This window comes from Marmota flaviventris, chromosome 6, assembly GCF_047511675.1.
Source record: "Marmota flaviventris isolate mMarFla1 chromosome 6, mMarFla1.hap1, whole genome shotgun sequence".
NCBI classification, from domain to species: Eukaryota; Metazoa; Chordata; class Mammalia; order Rodentia; family Sciuridae; genus Marmota; species Marmota flaviventris.
In genome coordinates, this window is record NC_092503.1 from 75,783,438 (window position 1) to 75,803,244 (window position 19,807).

The 19,807-nt window shown below is 32.5% G+C and overlaps 1 long non-coding RNA gene across 1 annotated transcript in view; it reads right to left on the bottom strand.

The window, feature by feature from the left end:
* Positions 1 to 5,594: 5,594 nt before the first annotated feature.
* Positions 5,595 to 19,807, bottom strand: part of LOC139706227 (uncharacterized) — a 101,631-nt gene continuing 87,418 nt past the window's right edge. The window contains exon 4 of the long non-coding RNA XR_011707863.1: positions 5,595 to 5,819. This is a non-coding gene — a long non-coding RNA (uncharacterized lncRNA). The remainder of the gene's footprint in view (positions 5,820 to 19,807) is intronic.

Consider the following 19,807-nt stretch of genomic DNA (forward strand, 5'->3'; position numbering starts at 1 on the left):
TCTATGCAATTGTACAATTTATTGTATATCAATTATATCCCAATAAATTTCTTTAAAATGTATTTATATTACATTACACAAGAAATGAATGAATTCTGGTTATCATACCTATGACTTTAGAATGCTAAAATCTCCCTTTATCTCTCATTCAATTTTTTATTACCTATCATAGAAAAACACTCATACATGTGAATAAAAAAGCTTTTACAATATTAGTAATTATATATTATATGAAATAGCAAAAAAATCAAAATATTTTTAACTCACAGACTATAACTTATGCCCCCTATTATTTTACATTTACAGAGGAACCATTGCTTACTTATTAAGAATATGGGCCCATGTAGGAAAGATGGTAGAATGAGATGGACATCATTACCCTAAGTACATGTATGAAGAAATGAATGGTGTTGACTCTATTTTGTGTACAAACCAAGAAATGCAAATTTGTGCTCTATGTATGTACTATGAATTGAAATGTGTTCTGCTGTCTTGTATAATAGAAGGAAGGAAAGAAGGGAGGGAGGGAGGGAGGGAGGGAGGAAGTATATGGGCCCATAATCTGACTGCCTGGTTTAAATCCAGAGGCAAGACTACTAGCAATGTTGCCACGTGTCTCACTCAATCTTTCTGAGCCCCAGTTTCCTTGTTACTAAAATAAAAGTAATAATAGTTTTGTCTTCTAACAATATTGTGAAGAGTGGATGAGATATGATGAAAAGTGCTCAGCACATCACTTTGCACGTAGAAAGGTTCAATAATTATCATCACTGACTTGACCATCCCCAAAGTAGGTATATGGTACTGTCTCATTGACCTGGTAATCTGACTTCCAGAAGTCTCTATTTTTAGACAAGTGCCTGTGAATTGGAAAGTAATTTAAACAAAACAAGAGTGAGGGAGTTTTGGAGTGTCAAGGAAAAGTACCATTACCAAACACAGGCCTTTTACTCACAGAGGGGGATGCACCACACTCAGAGCTTAGCCTAAGGCCTGTTAGCTCATGAAGGCATGAGGAAGATTTAAGGCAGAGGCAAATAATATCACAGTGCAATAGGAGAGCAGATAGTCAGAATTTGAGCAATTATATGAAGAAACTTTAAACATCATTTTCTTCTTAAAAATGTATACATTATGGATCAAAAGGACAAAAAAGTCTTCCAGTTGCGGATGCTTTGTACCTGTACCGGGGCTGAAGCTCTGCCTTCCCTGACCCCATGCTCTAGGGTCCTTTCCACATATATTCTGCCATCTTGTATCATAATTCTGTATTGAAATATTTAAGAATCCAAGGATCTGAGTAATGCAATTTAAATTATTTTCCACTAAAGAGGTTGAAATTAAAGGAAAAATTGTGCCTATTGCAAGGCTTGCATTATCTGAGGAGCTGACATCTATGGAACAGTTTTTTTCTCTGATGCTGATGACTAAATGGGTCCTTGTCGCTCAATAATTTATTTACAAATGAATCTATAGAAGTATAAAATTTAGAACTGTTCTTGATTAGTTATTCTTTCATGTTTACCCAGTCAAGTATTTAATCTTCCAAACTATGGATTTCCTTTGGGAACAAATCTTCTGGTTTTGATAGTCCCCACTATTAGAAAGTTTTTTTTTTTTTTTTTATTGACGTTTGATTTTTTTTCTTTCCTTTCTTTTATCTCATGTATCCTACTTTTCCAGTTCAGATCAGGCTACATCATTTTCTCCAAGTGCTTATGCTTTTCATAGATGTTCTGACTCATCTCTGTCAACATTCAGTCAGCTCCCCATGTGTGCTACTGACAACAGTATTCTAATGGATTTTACTCTCTGTTAAGGTAAATTTCTCACAACGAGACACAATGTTCCAGGTATAAAATCACTATACTTGTAGAGAGAGAAGGTAACTGTCTGTCTCCTTATTATAAAGTGTAGTATGTAGAAGCTGCACAAGTTTTTCTTTTCATAGTTTACAGTACACTTTTGTTCACATTTCTATGAAAGTTTTTGTGTTTATCAGGTACCAACCATTGATGAGCTTCATTTTTCAGATCAAGTTTGACCAATTAAATGAGTCAATATACTTGTCAGGGCTTCCTACTTGTCTGTGATATTTTATGTCTTTCATTGTTCTTCATTCCCTCATTTGTTCATTGGAAATAATATCTACCTCACAGAATTATTGTGCACTAAGTAAAAAAGCAATGCATGAAACTAGTACAATAAATTGTGCAAAGTAGGTGCTACCTAATCATTTTCTGTTTTCTGCTTCTTTTCCTATTTTCACTTCCCACCAGTGTCTTTTCTGTCTTAAATGTTCCTTGTGCTCACTAAATCATTGTTCCCTAAGGCTTATTGCTGATTGATGCTGCAGCTCTTTCATTAGCATCTTTCCTTGATCAGGTCTTTTTTTGTTGTTTGTTTCATTTTTTGTTTTTTTGTTTACTGACTTTCAGCCCTGTTTTCCAACAAAGTAAAATTTATCTGATCCAAACAGACTTAAATTCATTTTGTCAGTAAAATCTCAGGAGACGGCATCATGTTCTTTGCTAAAATTCCAATATAACATCTGCTGAATCTTACAGTTCAAGCCAAAAAGAAGCTATTAAGTTTATATGATTTGATTTGTTCTTTGTAAACTACCTTCTGCTAATAATTTGAGTTTCTAGTAAGTATCCAATTTAACATATAATCTATTTCTTCTACAACATAGATCGTGTCTACTTTAAAATAACATGACTTTTTCCTAATTATAAAAGTGGTACCAGCTAATTGTATAAATTAAAATATCAAAAGAAGTATAAAAAACACCAAAAAAAATGTTCACAATCACATTATAGAGATAACTCTGAAATGTTATGGTATGTTTTACTCATATGTGTTTCATTCTAGTTTATATATAAAATTATGTGCATATTTCTTTTTATAAAGCAATACATGTTTTGTAGATTTTAATGATTGCTCTCTTGTACTTTCAACTTTAATTTTCCACAATTAAATTTTTTCATGTAAAGTAACAAACATTTTACCTCCTAAATAGAGTACAAATTTAAATCATTAAATCACCAACGCAAGAACATATTGAAACTCAGTGGACTTCAAAAGAGTCAGAGCATCATTATAGCTTTTAAACTGAAATATGATTTGGGTTTTTATTATTTTTGAAAAATTCTGCTTTTCATTAGAAACTGTCTTTGAAACTCATCATTACATCCTAATGATTCTCAATTTATCCTTTGCCTTTCTCTTATTATACATCACTAAATGATAATAAATAATAGAAAATTTTAAATTAGATGACATAAGAGACAATTTTGTTTTTGCTGTCTTTCCATGAATTAACTCATACTAATTTTCTTTACTTATTATAGCAAAGACCCTCTTAATCTTGCAGCAACAACTCATCAATATTTTGATTTGGCTTTAATCTTCCACTCATTTTTTCCCCACCCTCATTCCCCAAAGCTTTTGTTAATGAGTCTTTATTATGCTGAGCATGATTGTTCATCACTGATAGAAGGTTTTCCTAATGTTTTCATACTTTTAGTAAATTCCAAGGAAGCTGACTGAATGCAGATGCTACTCATTTTATGACTCACTAAACCAACTTATGTATACATCTGCAACATTCTTGAGGGGCTATTATTTTAGCTTCGGAAGGTTAGCAAGCTCACAGAAAAATGGGTAGCTCTAATCTCCTGAAGTGCCTGCATTATTGCAAAACTTAGAATGTTTACTTGTAGGACAAAAGGCTGTTCCACTTTTCCTTAGTTGTAGTTTCTGAGACAAATGCCCTTTAAGACACTCCATTGCTTTCTACTTATATACTTCAGGACTCCAATCCTTCCTATCACGCAGAGTTGCATTCGCACTTCTTGATTGTTCTCATTCCAGTTGTGAGAATCCTTCCAGGCTTTAAAATTCATGAGCACAGTGACTGCCTCTTGTTCCCAGCATCTAACCCAATACCTGACATTTCATGCTTGAATCTAAATGAACAATCAGATATGGTAAACTTACTTTTTACCAATCTCCTTCATTCCTTAGAAACCATTTCAAAAAGCTAATCGAAATGTCACCGCAAATAGATGAACAATATGGTGTTGTGACCAAATAGGAGTTAGTCTGCCTGAATTAGATTTCCAGTTCCACCACTGACTTTGCTTTGTGAAGTTGGGCCAAACTTTGTGCTTCAGATTTTTCATCTACCAAATGGGAATGATCTTTGTACTATTGCACAGGATTGCTATTAGGACATTTTTTTTTTTCAGGATGATGCTGGATATGTACAAGTTCATTAAATACCAATGACAGTTATTATGGAAGTTTGGTAATGTAGCGCCAGGGAACACTCTCCTACCCTATTCAATATAAATCAGTATGGTCTACCTGTGATTGAAGTGAAAAGAAGATCACATGTCTCAAGAGTATTTCTGGGTTTATAAATTTTAATATAAGAGGAAATGTTCAAGGAGCATTTCTGGTTAAGAAAGCCCAGAGAGCTCACACGCAATAAAATTTAACACCATTAGAACACCCCCACCACCATTTGATTCAATTCTGTCTCTGTTTTGGTGTTTCTTTCATTATATCTGAAGCTTAAATCCAACCTCCCAATAAGAGTATAAATTCCTGGATGCCAAATTTGAGCCATAAACTTCTTGGTTAATAAATTTTAAAAAATGGGAGGACTATGATTCCTCACATAACTCTATTGGATTGTTATACTGGTCCCACACTAATTTGAGAAATTTTAAATCTGTTCAAACATCATCTTTTCAGATAATCCCAACATTTTATTTCAACCTGAAATGAATTCAGTGGCCATGCTGCTCCACTAAAAATGCCTAGGATTCTATATGTGAGGTAAAGGTTTTTCTGTCTCTTTGGTTTTAGTTTGCACCTTCCTAACCTAGAAGCTACCCTCAACCAAAACCTGAAATTACATTTTTAAAACCTTCAAATGCAGAAGAGAACTTCAGCTCCTTGGACTCAGAATAACATTTATATATTGTACTTTTTGGAGAAACATGAATTTATCCATTCACTTTTCTCAGTTTTTACAAAGTGTACACTATACTTCCTTCCCCACTCCCTTTAACTTTGGATTGTGTTCACAGGTCATTCTCAGCAGAAAACATTCAGGCAGATGTTTTCTTCAGAGGCAGCCTGTGTAAGAGAAAATCCCTTTGATTCTCTTCTCTCTTTCTCTGACTCTGTTCTGCTTCCTCTGTTCTCCCTTATCTTTTCCAATTCTTATCACTTTTATCTTCATGGCATATGGGAAATGAAGATTCTACAGTCACTCTTTAATGTCATCAGTGCAAATCTGATCAAGACATCCCAGACCCTACAGAAATGACAAAAGTAAGATAGCAAAACCAAGGAAATTGAATATACAATGTAAACATCGGATGAGCTTCTCTCGGAGACTGATACCCCTTAGCTGGAGGTGGTGAGGCTTATTTCCTGAAGGAGGAGCACAGTCAGACAGGTTAAAAAAAACACTCCAGTGAAGCAGACAATCAAAATATCTTTTGACTATAAACCTTTTATTTTAATCTTTTTAAAAGACCACTCATTATTGTTAAGTCAGAGAACATTCTAGCTTCACTCATGTTTTATTCCTTTTTCAAACAGAAATAATTAATAACATGCAAGTTCCAAATAGAGCAGTGAAAGAGTAAGGAATCCATTCTGCAGAATTGGCGAGCCTGCATCTGATTTACATAAGGACCCTTTCTTTATTCTTCATTTTGATTAAATGTACCCGTTTCAGAGAGCATTCCTCATGATATTAGTTTGGCAGGTAATTTGCAGATTACATTCCTTCAGATCTAAAAGAAAAGTTCGAAGAATTAAATATAGTCTGTTGGTCATTCTTCATCATCATTTTGTTGTTACTCTGTAAAGTTTTGATTCTTAGGAAACAAATTTTGATTATAAAGGCACTTTCCAAAGACCTTGAGTTTATTGGGTAAGTAATGAAGATTGCTGAACAGCATGTCTATCTGTCTTTTATATAGGTGATTCCATGCTAGTTGTTTATCAGGACTATGTAGAAATGATAAATTCTTTATACTTTATGTTTCTATACAAATAATTCAATTATACTGTAAGACCTGTAAAATGGTAGGATTAATTCGTGTGTATGTGTGTGGGGGGATCTGGGTTGTCTTGATCAGATTTTGCACTGACTACATTGAGTGACTGCATTCAAAATATACACACACACACATACACACACACATGCACATACACACACACATATATGTTCTATGTTTTCAAATGTGTATGAAAATGTCTCTGTAAACATAGTTCTCCCATTTGGGTTTGAGTCCCCTGAAATTAAAAATGAGCTATTTATTCTAATAGAATCAGACATAAAATTGGTAAGACATTTCCTTCTATCACTCACAATTGTCTTTCCCCCCTACCCTTGCTTAAATTTATAAGGTCTTTATATCCACCCTGTTTTATTTACTTTTTCCTTATATTTCCTCTTCCAACACTGTGCACTTTTTACCAGTCCCTGAAGAACTTCTGTTGTCATCAGTTAACATTAGAATGGCAATAATATTTTACAAAATGCTTTACAATGACTTTTTATAAGTTATTCTCATGATTTCAATAACTCTTAGGTTATTATTTGCAATCCAGCATAGAGTTTTGCTTTTCTTTGTAAGTATATAGATATTCCTCTTGATGCTGCCTTTTCTAGTAGCTTTGGAAAAGCTTTCACAGAAATAATGTTCAGTTTTATTTAGGCTGTACAGGTTTCTTAATACATTAATTGCAGAGCTTTAAAAACTTTTTTGTTCTTATATAGGAAATGCCATTTTAGATCAAAAAGAAAGATTTTATTTTGTCTCTTCAGACTCTCTGAAACATACAAAAACATAGAGTAATTTGATGCACCCAATATTGAACCTGGAAAATCCTCAAACAGTAGATGAGATAAAAAGTCCTAAGAAACAGGAGTTATTGCAATACATATTTAAAACTTCAGACCTATTCCTGTATGAGGTTTTAAAATAGCATCTGTTTAAAAGGATTCTTTGTGTCTCTACAGTTAGCAAAAATTCTGATATGTATCACCACTCAGTTGAGGAATTTAATATGAAAGTTGATTTATTGATGGACGTTATTTTAAGAGTATATACAAGCTTCTGCCCTTCCTGTTTCCAGATAGTCCCCAGAAGAGTGAGACTTTGAAGATATTTTCCAAATACCCAATTTCTCTCAAGTTTTGTAAGATTTAGTCACTGACCAGAATTTCAGACAATCCATAATGTGGTCCTTATGAGATACTACACTGAATGTCCAGTATAGGCTTCTATCATTAGCACATTGGGAGGCACTGAGAGAAACTTGGAGAAGGATCAGTACAATTGGAAACTTTTTCTTTGGAAGTATCTTTACCCTTGAACAACCTGGGATACAACCTATTTCTCTCATAGATACATTGAATCTCATAAACTGAGAAACAGTTTGAACTATGTTCAACAGATTTTTCTCCTTGGTAATATTCTTGATATTTGAGTTATCCTTGATATTTGGGTTTCTCCTTTGTAAATTTGATTTATTAATAGTATTTTATCCAACAATTAGCAAATCAAATTCCTTGGGCAGTGTTTCCCAAGCCTATTCATACTCATTGACATATTCAATGCTTATACAACACACTGGGATAAGCTGGTGACATTTCTATATGGGGCTTGGTGAAAAAAGATATATGTACATATTTTTTCTTTAGCTTATATACATATATTAAACAAAACACAATATTAAGGAGGATAGCACACATTGAATATATATATATATATATATATATATATATATATATATATATATTTTTTTTTTTTTTTTTTAAATGAAAAATTGGAACTTTCTTTAGTATATTTTATTATGTAGTTGTATGATTTGGTTGGCTACCCAACATATCCTAATCAGGATTTTTAAAAAAATTATGGTGTCTTCACATTCTTGGTAGAAATCATCTGTGAGAAACTGTTCACACGAATAGGGGTAGCAAATGGTGAAAATGTATTCATTACTTTATTCTCCATTTCACAAACTTCTTCATGTCTATCAGGAAGAATTCAAGTCATTTAAATAAGTTAAACATGAATGGTGGATTCATGTTTTGAATTTAACCAACATTTCATTCTTTGATAATTCAATCAAATCATTGAATTTGTTATACAACAAGAAATTTAAAATCTAGTTCATAGAATTTTTTTCTAAATCAGGTATTTAAAAACACCGACGAAGATTCTTCTCAACAATATACAGATGTTACTTGGGTTGGTATTGAAGTTTTCATAAAGATCAAGATTACTACATTGATTAAACATGTTTAGCAAATTATTTTAACCTGTTTTCTAAAGCTGATACTTTTGCTTTGTAAAAAATTTAATGTTTGTGCTAATTATACAAATTTAGCAAATTAATATATTTTCATAATCTTTGAAAATTTTGATTAAGTAAACCAATTTTTTAATCCAAAACTACACCTTAATGAATCTGCAAAGTGAAAACATATCCAATTTTTCTTTTGGTTTATAAACTGTTGATAAAATTCTTCCTTTGGACAGCTACTGCAATTAAATATGAAGCAAAAGAAAGTAGTATTTTGATTGCATTTTGTAGCACTCTGAAAATAGGACTGTGGAAGCTTAGGTTTTATTAGATTATCATATTGATAATATTATATGAATAATTCAGATTTACAGACTGGAACTTATACATGAGAGTATCTTTATGAATAAAGCAGTATGTTACCAAATCTCAGGATGTTTAGAAAGAATTCTTGATGCCAAGACTTTCTGAAGTGCTATCATAACACATTATTTATTTTAAATAAGTATTTCAACTAGTTTGGATACTTTCTGAAGAGTGAATACTGCACTTGCAAGTATTTTTTCTGAGTTCAAATGAGTGTTATTACATTAGTCTTAGTCATGGGAGTTTTTCTGATCTCTTATGTTCTAGATCAGTGTTGTCTCTGTCACTTGACATGTTATCAATGAGTTAGTTGTGCATTTGATTTTAAAATGAATAGCTCTAAAAAGTATGCCAATTTACATATAGAATTCTCCCAAAACCCATATGTTGGAGTTTTTACAAATACATTTTTAGGGTATTAGCTTTTTAAGAAAATTTTAAAACTATTACATGAAAATAAGTAAATTTTCAAGTACTGAAACTTATTTCCATTTAATTTAGTAATTAAAATTCTAAAAATTAAAAATATAAATGCAAGTATTAGAAAAATCACTTTTGAAAATTTGATTTTTTTGAAGCTATAAATTCTAGAACCCCCTTTAAAATTTCTTTGTTAGAATTACTTTCAATAATTAGTTGATTTTTAAAAAACAATAATTATTTTCATTTTTAAAAACAAAAAAAAATAATTTACTGTAAAATCACTAGTTGTACACTTGTAGTCTCATCTCCTCAGCAGGCTGAGGCAGGAGGACTACATAAGCCCAGGGGTTTGAGGCCAGTCTGGACAACATGGAGAGACCCCTGGCTCAAAAAATACAGGTCACAGGTGATTGTTAACACCAAAATTTTTTGATAAATTTTTTATTGATTTTTTAAAATAAATGAAAGCAGAATGCATTACAATTCTTATTACACATATAGAGCACACTTTTTCATATCCCTGGTTATATATAAAGTATGTTCACACCAATTCGTGTCTTCATACATGTACTTTGGATAATGATGTCCTTCGCATTATCGTTTCCTTGGTCTTCTACTCAGCTACTCTTGAGTGCAGAGAATTTTGTTGATTCTATTCCTTGCAGATAGAAATTCTATGAACCATTGAAAGAACCATTACAATATTTAAAAGTTGAGAATTATTTCTTATATAATCGAGAGTCCTGATTTTCTTCTTTTTTCTCTCTTTTAACCACTCCTCCTCTTTCGCTCTTTTCACCACCATCACCCAGAGTCAAGTCTTCAAAGACCCCCTACAGGGTTTCTGGGCCCTAAGGACTCTACCTGGGCAGAGCCCCAGTTTGGTGTTAAAGCTGATCACACAGCAGCAACTCTGACCAAAAAATTCAAAGTCTTCTCATTGTTCACAGAGTCAGTAAGGAAGGTGAAAAGTAAATTGTGGGTCTTATCAGACATTAAAAATTATTTTACTTACGATAATTCTGATATAAACATGCATTCAAGCAAATAATATGTGTGACTTGTACAACACCGTCTGATCTGCTGCTTATTCTAAGCATTTGAAAAGCCAACTAGATGGAGAAAGTTAGCATTGTTTTGCAGCAATGACAGTCTACTTATAATTTTATTTTCTATTTGACCTTGGTAGAACATGTGTGAATGAGTTTACTGTTTAGTTCTTTGTTCTATACTACAAATACTACAAACCCTCTTGGGGAAAAAAATTTTAAACACACATACACACACACACACACAAATAATAATAATAATAATAATAATAAAGGAAGCACATACTTACCCTCAGAGAAACTGCCTTTCCTGTGAAGGCACCAGTTGAAAGAACTAGTGTATAGGCTTCCTAAAATAGCCTTCAAGAATATTTTATGAGCAGATTTGACTACAGGTTTTGTTGCAAGTCAAATTGTAATTATTTGATGTCACTGGCTGAAAGCTTTGTACTACTGAAGAAAGGAAGGAAAAAATATTTTTAAAGGCAGTTGATGGGCTGATTGAGATACACAGACCACAAGCAGAAAAATAATATAACACCTTCATTTCTTTCAGAGAATAAAACAGAGGCATAAAGAAGTTTTATTAAATGACTAGTTTCAATACAAATCTTGTGAATGAGAAAGATGGGAGAGTATAGGTGTCCTGCCTCTCTGTTCTACCCACAATTCTCACTTTATTTGATTTTGCTAGTGGCATTCTGTTTTATTTATAATGCTTGGGAACATGAGTGTGCCACAATACATTTTATAGAATTAATAAAACTTCATCAGTATAAGCACCTTTCCATAGTTAGCTGCTCTTAAATCTAATGAGAAGGGAAAAACAGTTAAGGAAGGAGGAGCAAAGATAATTTGAGCAAGAACTCTCTAGAAAAGGAGGCTATATGAGGTTTTTGTAGAAATGCAGTTGCAAGTCAGGTGACATAGCAAGATACCTACAATGCCCACCTCTCATTCTGACCACCTAAGCAATTTATTCCAAATTGTCACAGGGGGAGTGACAGGAGGAGTTCTGCTTACCTAATGAGATAGAAGGGGGCTCAAGTTGGTGACAAGGTCAGGATCAGGGTTTGGAATCACTTGATGCAGAATCTAACTCACAAAGGAGAACTGCCCAAGCAGAGAATTGTATTTCTATCCCTGCTGGGTTTTGTTTACTTGCTTCAGAAAAACTCAAGTTATTCTTTCATTATTACTTCATCAGAAAGTTCAGAAAACCTGTGTTATTTTAAAAAGAGCTATGAGAAAAAATAAGCAAAAATCATTTTATTCATGGAAGAAATGTTCCTCTCACTTATAAATTATCCTGAAGCACACTTCTCCATTTTCCCAAGAATAACTATAAAGAAAAAAAAAGCATTTTTCATGACTGAGAAAATCTGTGCTGTTAACTTGATTGACAAAAAACTTTGGCCCAAAGGTCTCATTGAACCTGAAGAAACCTGTCACACTAAAAAGCCTGAGAGAGCATTTCCATTTCTAGAACAAGCATGGGTGAGAATAAACTTTAACCTTTCTAGAATAAATCATTTCTGCAACTTAATTATGTCAATGTCCTTCCGTTATGAGTTGGAATTAGGAGCCATGCTGGTACAGAAACTTGCTATAATTCAATCTGCTTTTGTCCATATTTATATTGTTTCTTCTCAGAAATATTAAGAATTAAAACTGACTTCTCTCAGATATTCTATATGTTTCTGTGTGTCTCCCAAATTCACCCTAGTCTCATTAGTCAAAGGCAAATATCTTTGGTAAAATGTGGCATATTTGCTGGATAATAACATAGTGTGGTACAAAGACAATAATAGGTAGCTTTTTAGCGTTGCTTTCAAGTATACTCACACTTTCTTCTGCTAAGTTAGTTGAGAGTGAGCTGTGCTTAAAGCCATGAAGCAAAGTTGGGATAAAGCTGAGTTTTTGATTGTGTTGCTCAGGAGATAAGTTATACAGGGAGAACTGGAAGCAAATCTCTTCCCAAACTCGTTTCTCCCATCCCAAGAACATTGAGGAAAATATAACTTATACTTATAAATAAACACTGATAAATTTTTATAAAGTGATACACATTTTAAATGTTAAATGTTATAGGAGATAATTATAATTTTAAAATTTAAACTCCTCATTTTGATAAAACAAAAATGTATTATCCTTACAAGAAAGTTCCAAAAGGTAGTTTAAAAAACAAATTGATAATACACTTTAAATTCATTAAATATTCCGTTTTGCTGAAGGTACAGTGAAAAATGGCATTATCATCAGCCCCTGTTGGAAATGCATTTCAGGAACCCCTCTAGAAAATAATACCCGGCTAGCATTAGTCAGTCAGTATCTGACAAAGCTATCTCACATATGCATGAAAACTTGAGTCTCAAAATGTTCTTTTTAGCATTGTTTTGTGACTAAATTTCTCAGTACATAAAATTTATATATTTTATTTCTGAAAATTATAAAGAAGACTAAAATAAGTGACCTGTATTCCCCACTACCCAGATAATTACTATTACATTGGTTACATATGAATGTGTCTCGTTCCAGCTTTTTCCTGTATATTCCTTTTTAAATTTGAAAAGCATTTTGTATGTTTGATAACATACTCTGTATATTAGTGTGTAGATATATTTCCATATCATTATTATTTCATTAGGTAATTTTACTTTTAAACTGTATTATGATTGATCCTGTTATTGGACATTTATTGTTTCAATTTTTAAAAAAATCTTAAGACAACTCTGTAATTATCTTTATCTGTTAAGCCTTTGAGTATATTTATAATTATTTCTGTAAAAAAATGTCCTAGCAATGGAATTTCTGGGTTGGAGATTATTACACATGTTAACGCTTCTAATGTATACTGCCACAGGTCCTTTAGAAACTGCAGCATCAATTTATCTCCCTTCAGAAATTATAATTTTTAATTACCTTTTAGCCATTCATTACCTTATTCATTACTTTAATTTTCAATGAAATTAAATATTTCTTTATAGTTAATTGGCCCAATTTTACTTCATATGTCAGGTGTGTACTTACGGTCTTTTTCATTTTTTTTTCCTATTAATGTGCTTGGTAATTACCTTAAGATATTAACTCTTTGTCAATGATGGGACAAATCTTTCTCCAGCATCACAATTTTCATCTGATTTTATTTATGGTGTTTCTTTTATAAACAAAATTTTAAAATTAGAGGTTGGAGCCAGTAAACTATTCAAAGAAAAAGACCTTTCAAATTGGGGAGGAAACAGGAACAAACACTGGTAGACACTAGTGAGACAGATGTCTAGGATGTCTAAATGGCTTGTTTCAGCCACTCCTGTCCTCTCTCCTTAACAATCCTCCCCTTGGAAACACGTTATTGAGCCCACTCCTATAAAACCTGTGCACTACTACTCTTAGGACATGAATCAACTTACTACCTTGCTTTTTTTTTTTTTAATTTAGTTAGGCTTTTATGCATTTTCAACCAGCTCATAAGCAATTTAAGGACAGGAACACTTTTCATATTTCTTCTCTATTCTTCATAGTTTTAGCACCATGCACAGCAGGTAATAAGCCTTGAACAATTCCTTGTTCATTGATTTCAGATGTGTTTCCTCCCCTGTGTTCTATGGCCAACCCACTCTGCTTCTCCTTTCTCAGAGAGGCTACATCAGTGTGAAAAACACTGAGCCATTTCACATGAAGTGATTTCTATTCGGACAAATTTTTAGTCAAACTTGTATTCAGAACAATTTCCTCAAGTGATAAATTCAGTCAAAATAGTTGATTTGACTCTTTGTGTTGCCTGGCTTGTGCTTAGTCAGTAAAAACACAATATAGTACATAGAAAGTCCTTTTTCTGTGATGCCAGCTACTGTTCGCCCAGTAAACTGTGGGGGAAAAGGACTATTGCTGTTTCATAGAAGGATACTCAAATAATCAGAGAATCTACACAATAATATAACTAAAAACATTTTAGGAGAGTTTTTTAAAGTATATGACACACAAAATTTTAGTAGAGTATACAGGTTTTGAAGTTATACTTACATGTGACCTACCACAATTTAAAAATTTTAAAATAAGTAAGCTTTATGAATTCTATGCAAAATTCAATATTTTAAAAGTGAATATTTTTGATGCATGTAAGTCTTATAAGAGATTCTGGTCCAAGATTGCCAAGATGTAAGAGATGGAAAAGTTTGTGGGTGTGAGTGTTTAAACATGTATATAATAATACATGTTTCACTACATAAATCTCTCAAAGCAGTTGCCACTTAAGGAAAATTAGTGCCACCACTTTAAAAATGTGACAGAGTGGCCTAAAAAGTGAATATTAATTATACAATATATACATGTATTGAAACACCACGTGATACTCTATAAATATGTACAATTATCATACTTTTTGTGTTGACAAATAGATAAATAGAAAAAAAATAAAGGGAATAATAATTTGTAAATACATTATTTTGGGCAAAGGCCTATTTTCTCCCATGGCTTTGATGACCAATTAATATTTTAAAGGTAAATATATATTAGACTTAAGAATAAAGAATTTTCTAATAGTTAATCAAGGAGAAGATTAAATGTTCCCATGCTGGCATCGGAAACTGACTTAATGTACTGTAAGCAGTAGTAGACCTTTGCAGCTTAAAGTTTAATCCTTTTTAGATCATCAAGAACTTGAGTATGTTCATTTCTGTTTCTCATAAATGCATATTATAAAAACTATCTGTCATCATTTCGTGAAGTGTGGTACAATTGATAGTTTTAGTGAGCAAGAAATTACCTTAGAGCAAAAGTCATTCTTTAAGATTAGTAATGAGATCGGCTAATGGAGGATGCAATGAAGAAGTTTGCACCATTTGGGCTTGTGAATTACGCAAACACTGGGCTACATTCTTTGACACCATCTATTACTAATTATTTGGAGTTCCTTAAAAAAAAGGAAGAAAGAAAGAAAGAAAGAAAGAAAGAAGGAAAGAAAGAAAGAAAGAAAGAAAGAAAGAAAGAAAGAAAGAAAGAAAGAAAAAAGTAGTTCCTACTACCACCCAGTAAAAAATGTACTCTGCAATCTTTTCTTGTTTTGCATATGATTGGTAGCATACCTTTTAACTGCTGTAAGTAATAAAAATATATATGTGCAAGTTGGCTATAAGAAATGCCAAAGTTTCACCTAATAAAATTTTGGTATGCCTCAGTTTTCAAAGTAAATTTGATTTATTTGAGCCACCAGCCGTCCGATGACAGCCCTGTGTTTTTTATATGAGTCATGTCCCAAGGGGTCTAGAATATGCCAATGGTGTACCTTGGATTGGATCCAGTGTCCGCAAACAGGTTTTCATTAGACTTTGATGCCAGTCGCATTTGGGAGCAGAGAGGCTGCTGAAAACCAGCTTTGCTTTGGGATCACTTCTTTCTTTTAGAAAAAACAACAAAGATCTTTTTTAGCAAAGCTTTGCGCCTCCACATTGTAGGTGTATGGTAATATTTTAGAGAGCAGTAATCTGTTATTGCAGGTGGTCGGGCTTCAAGCACTTCCGTATTTTGAGAATAGATCAGACGAACTGCAACAACTTTTATTGAAAAATTGCCGAATTTGAAAATTAGAAACACATTTTCTGTGGCTAAGATTAAGTTAGCATGTATTACAGTCACTTGGACTTTTCTGTAGCACTAAAGGGAATATAATTACATAGGTTATTCCACATGTCATGAGATTGGAACCTTAATCATGCTGAGAAATCTTTATCATGCTGACGTAGATCCTTACACTTTAATCTCTTCAGTAATTGAAGGACTTTTCTATTTTTTTTTAATACAAAGCAGGAAAGTCAATGAGAAATAAAGCAAACCCACCTTTAATTTTTATGCAGGAAAAGACAGTTTTATTCCTGATTTTTAAATAGTTGTATCTACATATGGTATTCTTTCTTACTCTCAGAAAAGGTTATATGCAAGAATAGGATCCAAAATGATCCTTTAAAATCTATTTTTAAGCATGCATATATAGCCATGTTTATGTGTGTGTATTATATAATTTATATGGAATTTTATTTAATAGTGACATTTGAGCCTTAGTCCTTATATCAAAGAAAAATATAGATATTTAATGTTTACCTGGAGACAATAAATTCTAAGTACTTTGTTCAATGAAGATGACCAAAAACAAAGTCCAATTTTTAATTTAAGGCCAATATCTTAGGTCTAAGAAGACCTAAGTCAACAAAAATATCATTGAACATTCCCACATGAATGTGATATTAATTGTCATCCAAGAATATAATGGCATAGTCTTCAAACTTGGAAAATATATCCTGTGCCATTCAAAAAAAAATGAAAAAAGGAATATTTTATTGCTTTTCCTTTCTGTGATAGAAACTAGAATAATGTGTATTTTTAAGAGAAAATGAGTTTTGAACTTCCTGGTTTCAATCAAGTTCAAATGTGCAAAATCTACTTCAACCAACCAATTAAACAAATATATAATTGATCAGATTCTATTTTATAAAATATAATTTTAAAACATTAAATATTAGATTAGTTGAATATCACTATTTTTTTAAATTAACTATGGATCCTCCTATATTCTTAGGTTGATGTCTAAAATGTTTATTATAGTTTCACAGAAACTTATATGGCATAATACCTAATGCATTATAAATATCAACATCTTCACTTAAGTGTATTCAATGAAATCTAAATATCAGTTAGTTGATACTTATCATTTTAAAAATACCCAAACAGATTAACTATGAATGGGCTCACAGGTATTTCTGGGTTGGTGGAGACAGTCTGAAGCTGAGCATGAAAATGTTTTAGAACAATATAAATTTAATAAAAATATATAATTTCACACAACTATGGGTCAATTTTATAGTATAAAAATTATGCCTCAAAAAAGCTGTTATAAATAGACAAACAAGTGGGAAAGTTTATTATTGTTCCTTTTCCACCTTAGAATCACATCCTAGTGTTAGTCATACAATTCTGAGATTAATTCTTTTGTTGATGATATCATATGTAACAAAAATGTACATACAATTAAATATTTATATTGAAACATTTTTTTTACATTATGATCTAGGCTCTAAATATTAAGACATTCATTCATTCTATATTGAGTTGTTATTGTAACAATAATTAACACATAACATCAGACATAACATTGATATATACTAAATTTTTATACATGATTAGACACAAAAATTAACCTTTATTAGTCATGCATCATTGACTGAGATGAGTGAAATTATTTCATTTTTTTTTTTCATTTAGTTGTTTCTTTTCCAATTATTCATTGCCTTATTGGGTCAAAATTCAATATCAAATTTCTTCCAATTTTTTTTTGCTTTTATAGACTTAAGCATCAACAAACCTTTTTTACATAAATCATAAGATAGGGAAAATGGGGTTTGTATAAAATATATAGCCCATATAATTCATTCAGATTTGTATGTCATATAATGATCTATTATCAAAATGTTTTAATGCTCTAACTTCAATTGAGTCCTCTCTCAAGTTTATTGAAAGCAAAATCTTGAAAAACCACATTGCTTGCAAAGGTTAGTCATTATTACCAATTGCTTTCTTAACATTTTTTTTTTATCAGCATTTTGAATTTTTCATTTTCTGGCCACTAGAGGTATTTACAGTTCTGTAAGATTTCTGTTGGGTGGGAGATGTGCTTTTCTTTTGTAAACAGGAAAGAGGCCAGTGGTTAAAAGGATGCTTTTAACCGAGGTGAGTTCTCATGCAGATCAGTGCTACAGAGAAGTATACTTAGAAACTGATTCCCTATTTGAATCAAATGTATGATATATGATATGTCAAGATCATTATAATGTTTTGAGCAACCAATAAAAAAGAAAGAAACTGATTATCTGGAAATTGGTTTCCTTAAAGACATCAATAGCTGTATATCTTTCAGAAAGTTTTGTTCATCTTCTGAAGAACACAGATCACAGTATAAGGGTTGGCACAGCCATTAAAAGGTCAGCAGGAGGCCTAGGTTGTGTCTCAGTGGTAGAACACTTGCCTAGCACGCATGTGTTGAGGCACTGGGTTCCATCCTCAGCACCACATAAAAAATAAAATAAAATAAAATAAATGTTCATCAAAAACAAACAAACAAAAAAAAAAAACTTCTTAAAGTCAGTAGGAGGAAAAGTACATTTGGAAGCCACATAGGGAAAAGAAGCACAGTCCCAGGCTGGCAGAACTCAGCTGTGAGATGGTTAGTAGGCTCTAGATATTCCGAAAGGCAGGGAGGGCATTCCAGGTGAGGGACTCAGCTGAGCAATGGCACGGAAACAGAATTGACGTTCTCTGTGCAGGAAAAGAGAAAGAGACTGCCTAAAACACCTATGTTGGATGGGCCAGATAAAAATCCAATCCTGCATACAAGGAAATCTGGACCTAATGTCATGAGAAAAGCCCTCAAGAATTATTCTCTATTTTATTCTTGAACACTATTGATTCAAAATGGCAGTGGACATATATGGTTAAGAATACATTTTTTAAGGCTAAATCAGCACTTGAATTTAACTTAATGCCCAGAAAAGTCTTTAGAGAAATTACTTTACTTTCTGTGTAAAGAAGTACTCAAGTACCTGGAATTAATTCATCTATTCAACACATTAATGAAGTCCCAGCTTGCACTAGACTTTGGGTGGCCTTATGGACATCTTTTCAATTGCACCCTAAACTCTAGATTACTAGACTACATAGAACTCTTGTATTGAAGTGATGCTGAATATAGTATATTAAAAATGTGTGCTGATGTTATTGGGTACTAACAAAATTCCCTTGATCTTGCTTAAGGAGTATTGTCCCCAACCCCCCACCAATGTGTATATTTCCCACCTGCATAATATTTGTTAGTTAGGTGGATTAAGAAATTACCTTTTCTGACCTAACAGGTGGTATCTACAGTGTAAATTTTTCTCAATCATAAACATATACAAATATACCACACAGGAATATCTATATCTGAATTTATTTATCTCCAGTTGGTGAAATAAATCATATCTAAAATATAGATTTTATAGAAGAACTTCATTTCCAACTTATTTCTTTCAGAAAGAGTCCCCAGACAGTTTATAATTACTGATCTTGTTTTTACAGTAAACCATACTATGTCAGCCCTGAGGCTTTTCAATCTCTCCAGAAAGATAACAAAAATGAGAGGGAAAGCTTATACTTAAAAGTCACCCCAACCTCTAGAAGGGTTTTGAGTCTATTTTTGCTACTGTATGCTGCACCCAACTTCCACTCTGCAAGCCTGAGTTTCTCACTAACTTCCCTTTTATGACAGGCATCTTTGTGGAGAGCCTCCCTGCATTTAGGACACTCCCCTCAGCTGCTCTTCCTGAGCCCTCTCCCTGGAACCCAACTATTGTGCCATACAATATTCCCTATATCCCCAGGCCAGGCAGCACTGCCTGTTCTGACACTGTCCTGTAAGTACTGAAAAGACCTACAAAAGTGTAAGTTTCCCTGCAGTACATTATTATAGGCTATATTTTTCTCCTCTTTGAATCCTTAGAGTTTAGCAGGATATTTTTTGGCAAATGAGTGTCACTCAATACATGCTTGTTAAATGAATAAACAAAGTAATAAAAACTTGGTACCCACTGTGTAAATGAAGA